Source organism: Salvelinus alpinus, chromosome 6 (assembly GCF_045679555.1).
Source record: "Salvelinus alpinus chromosome 6, SLU_Salpinus.1, whole genome shotgun sequence".
Taxonomy (NCBI): Eukaryota; Metazoa; Chordata; class Actinopteri; order Salmoniformes; family Salmonidae; genus Salvelinus; species Salvelinus alpinus.
The window spans coordinates 68,963,220-68,968,219 of NC_092091.1; the positions used below are offsets into that span (position 1 = coordinate 68,963,220).

Consider the following 5,000-nt stretch of genomic DNA (forward strand, 5'->3'; position numbering starts at 1 on the left):
AGAAATAGAAAGAGAGGATTCTTAGAGAAGTAGAACGAGAGGATTCTTAGAGAAATAGAACGAGAGGATTCTTAGAGAAATAGAAAGAGAGGATTCTTAGAGAAGTAGAAAGAGAGGATTCTTAGAGAAGTAGAAGAGAGGATTCTTAGAGAAGTAGAAAGAGAGGATTCTTAGAGAAATAGAACGAGAGGATTCTTAGAGAAATAGAAAGAGAGGATTCTTAGAGAAGTAGAAAGAGAGGATTCTTAGAGAAGTAGAAAGAGAGGATTCTTAGAGAAATAGAACGAGAGGATTCTTAGAGAAATAGAAAGAGAGGATTCTTAGAGAAATAGAAAGAGAGGATTCTTAGAGAAATAGAAAGAGAGGATTCTTAGAGAAGTAGAAAGAGAGGATTCTTAGAGAAATAAAGACAGGATTCTTAGAGAGAAAGAGAGAATTATTAGAGAAATAGAAAGAGAGGATTCTTAGAGAAATAGAAAGAGAGGATTCTTAGAGAAATAGAAAGAGAGGATTCTTAGAGAAGTAGAAAGAGAGGATTCTTAGAGAAATAAAGACAGGATTCTTAGAGAGAAAGAGAGAATTATTAGAGAAATAGAAAGAGAGAATTATTAGAGAAATAAAGACAGGATTCTTAGAGAGAAAGAGAGAATTATTAGAGAAATAGAAAGAGAGGATTCTTAGAGAAATAGAAAGAGAGGATTCTTAGAGAAATAGAAAGAGAGGATTCTTAGAGAAATAGAAAGAGAGGATTCTTAGAGAAATAGAAAGAGAGAATTATTAGAGAAATAGAAAGAGAGGATTCTTAGAGAAATAGAAAGAGAGGATTCTTAGAGAAATAAAGACAGGATTCTTAGAGAAATAGAAAGAGAGAATTATTAGAGAAATAGAAAGAGAGGATTCTTAGAGAAATAGAAAGAGAGGATTCTTAGAGAAATAGAAAGAGAGGATTCTTAGAGAAATAGAAAGAGAGGATTCTTAGAGAAATAAAGACAGGATTCTTAGAGAAGTAGAAAGACAGGATTCTTAGAGAAGTAGAAAGAGAGGATTCTTAGAGAAATAGAATGAGAGGATTCTTAGAGAAATAGAAAGAGAGGATTCTTAGAGAAATAGAAAGAGAGAATTATTAGAGAAATAGAAAGAGAGGATTCTTAGAGAAATAAAGACAGGATTCTTAGAGAGAAAGAGAGAATTCTTGCCTTTTCCATTTCAGTGAAGTCATCATCATGTTTAGTCCCCTCTGCTCCCCCAACCTTCTCGCTCACCCTCTGCAAGAAGACACAAAGACATGTCAAGGTTAATAACATTTAAAAGCTTTTTGCACCTCAAGAAAAACGATAGGTGAATGTAAAAGGTAGAATCAAATGTCAAAGATACCAAAACCAGAATATACGGCAAATTCATTTTTATTTCAGTCAATATAGCTTCCACGTTGGACACTGAAATGGAAAAATCCCCAGGGTGTACAATTCAATTCACAACTAATTTAATTATGAATCAAGTCTTTTTATTCAAGTGCTGGAAAAAAGCTTATTAATTTCAATTTCAGCTATATTTGTAATCAGCCAGACTCTCGAAACATGCAGTGAATAAAGTCCAGACATTGAACTATTTTAACAGAAATCGTTCTCCTAGCTACAGTTATTACCCTCCTGGTTATTCCCCTCCTGTTGTTTTGTGTTGCGTCTATATGAGCCAGTGTCTTGCATGTTGTTACTGCCTCATGTCTGCTCTGTCATCAGTGTACACTAACACTAAGGTTGTGACCCCTGTTCATATTCTAATTAAGATGATGACATCACAAAGAGAGACATATCAGATTAACCTTGTCAGTTTGCAATTCCACACACACACACACACACACACACACACACACACACACACACACACACACACACACACACACACACACACACACACACACACACACACACACACACACACACACACACACACACACACACACACACACACAAAAAGGCCATCTGGTTAGAGGAGCTGTCTTATTCAAGGCTTTGTGATATAAACTCAGTCACCACAACCACAGCCTGTGACGTAACCTGGTGCCCAGGAGGCCTACAATCTGACACATCCAGGCCAGACGAGCAGCTCACAGAGGGCAGGATGAGAGATGAGAGGAAATTAAGGAGAAGTCAATTTTGTGACTGAAGGATCAATTGATGTGAGCAAGCTTGTTTAGGGAGAGTGGGAATTTGCAGTGCTCCTTTGAGATTGTATCATACAAGATGGAAAATGACGAACAAGAGAGAAAGATTACTAGAGAGAGACGGTGATATGACTTGTATTACGTAAGGACCTAATTCATTGTAGGCACAAGGGCTCTAAAAATCAGCTTTTATCCTACTCATGATGAGATGGTGAAAACAACACTAAATTCCTCCCGCTATGCAGAGAACACACACAAAGAGAGCAAAGACCTTCTCCTGTCATCAGTTTCTGCTTAACGTCACTCAGAAATCTTTAAATCCTCCGTGAAACAGTTGCCGGTTGTTGCCATGGAGACCAGGCACCTGCCTGGTTCGGCTCGTTGGCTATGTGTCTCCTGCTCCCAAATCTCTCCCCCATCTCCCTCCCTCCCTCACTCCTTCCCCCACTCCCTTTTCCTCTCCCGCTGCTACTCCCTGGAATACCAGACACATCCACAACGATCAAAGGCCAAACCCAGGAGAGACAGGGAGGGAGGAAGAGAGAAAGAGAGAGAGAGCCTCTGACTCTTTCGCAGTGCGGTTGTGTCATCATCATCTCTGGATAGAGGACAGTGATGCTGACAGTGATGACAGCCCAGTGACGCTGTGAGTCCTAAGATGGAGGTCAATGATATGTAATAATATGCGGCAGTGTGTCACATCACGGAGGCTGAGAGTAGGGTACAGACAGGGCGGGCATCAGAACATTAAGCCTTCCATAACAGGGCATTTGTGTGTGTGTGTGTGTGTGTGTGTGTGTGTGTGTGTGTGTGTGTGTGTGTGTGTGCCTGCGTGTGTGCGTCAGGCCAGACAGACATCATGTACCAATCTCATATTTCATTACTACAAGGACAATCCTACAACACGATTCCCAGAACATCACCAATTCAATCATGGTCAGAACAACATTGGCCGACCCTTGTCATAGATTTTGTAAATCTATTGGAGTTTAGGGCTTTTAAGATAGAAAAGTTGTTTTCGGCAGAGTGAAAGAAAGAAAGAGAAAGTGAGAGACAGAAAGAGAGCGAGAGAGATGCCACTTGCATTTCTCCACAGGACTATAAATAGGTGAAGTAACTCTGTATCTTAATGCATTCCTCCTTAACTACATCATGTACCGTATTGAGAGGTATCACAAGATGGGATACAGATATGGTGTGTGTATGGATTGTCTGCCACCCCAGTGCTGTGACTACCCATGACTGCACATTGCAGCCTTCATCGCTTCCCCTGCTGGACACACACACACACACACACACACACACACACACACACACACACACACACACACACACACACACACACACACACACACACACACACACACACACACACACACACACACACACACACACACACACACACACACACACACACACACACACACACACCACACACACACACAAAAAGCAGATAATCAAATGTTCCCCTGGATAGAAACATCCCGTTGATTGAAATATCAGTGAAGCACACATTGGGAGTGCACATTGGGAGCGCACATTGACAGATGCTTTATAGAGATAGGCATACGGCGATGGTGATGGTGTCCAAACACACCTCATGAAGTGTTTCTGAATAAGATGCAGGGGAGAGGAGACACGTGAAATGGAGCATAGCTTTAGCTAACAGTGACTGGCACAATAGCGGCTCTGCCCGGCAAAGCAGGAAGTCCGGCCGTCAGAACCTAATTAGATGAAAAGCGACTAAATCACGCAGAACCAATGGGAACCCATTGCTTCTCTAAGGAGACACAGGATGAGTCGCTTTGAGTGTAATGTTTCTATGTCAGTGGGCTGGAGAAACTGTGTTTACTGTCTGCTTGTGTCCCCTTCACTACTTTCCTGATCTACACTGTAGAATTGAGTGTCTGCTGCAGGACAGAGACAAAATGGAGGATGGTGTGCAAGTGGTCCTGACCCAAGATAGCACTTGGCAAGGATAGGGGATGGCTGGAGTGCCGCTGAGAGCAGAGGTGAATGAGAGAGAGAGTGAGAGGAAGAGAAAGACAAGGTATAATTAGAGAGAAAGGAGAAAGGGGGAGAGACAAAATAAAAATAGGTAGTGTTAGCAGTATAAAAAGAGATACAGAGATGGAGAACAGAGAAAATAGAGGAACAGAGAATTAGAGGAAACGAGAGGGCATGCTGGGGTGGGCGACATACAGTAAGAACACCAGGAAATGAAAACTAAATGCTTTTTAGTCTCAATTTAGGGTTAGCAATGTGTTAAGATTAGAGGTAGGCTTAAAATCAGATTTCTAAGCCAATTTTAGCCAATTTTGACATTGCAGCTGGCCTATCTAAGGGGAAATCATTCAGTTCTACTCCCTGGACAAGATCATGACAGTAAATGTGAAAAAAGCCTGAAATGAACACGAGAGCCAATGACTTAATGCTGTCAGTTATGCGAATAGTGGCCTTGAAGCAGTTACGCGGAGGTGCAAGCAGTGACGTCACTAGTGACTGCAGTGTTGTGGATAGGACATCACACAGTGAGCACACAGAATAGGTAAAAGTACACACAATTGACTCACAGGACCCCAGGGCATAGCAGCATGACATACTGTAGGATAGCTTTCACAGGAATCTCTGGGCATTGTTGTTCTCAACGGAGTGCAAGACGCACAATATTCATAATATTCACCTGGGGGGTGAATCCTAACATCCTCTTCAGTACATTTTTTAAAAACTTAGTCGCCCATTGATCTCAATGCTTGACTAAGTGAAAGAACAAGTTAGGATTTACCCCGATATTTATAGAAACTCTGCCAAGTCAAGTATGTTTGGTTCAATGGAG

General features: G+C 41.4%; 1 long non-coding RNA gene across 1 annotated transcript in view; it reads right to left on the reverse strand.

Annotated features, from left to right (window-relative positions):
* Positions 1–1,197: 1,197 nt before the first annotated feature.
* LOC139579204 (uncharacterized) overlaps positions 1,198–5,000 on the reverse strand; it is a 37,010-nt gene continuing 33,207 nt past the window's right edge. Inside the window, exon 2 of the long non-coding RNA XR_011675691.1 lies at positions 1,198–1,265. This is a non-coding gene — a long non-coding RNA (uncharacterized lncRNA). The remainder of the gene's footprint in view (positions 1,266–5,000) is intronic.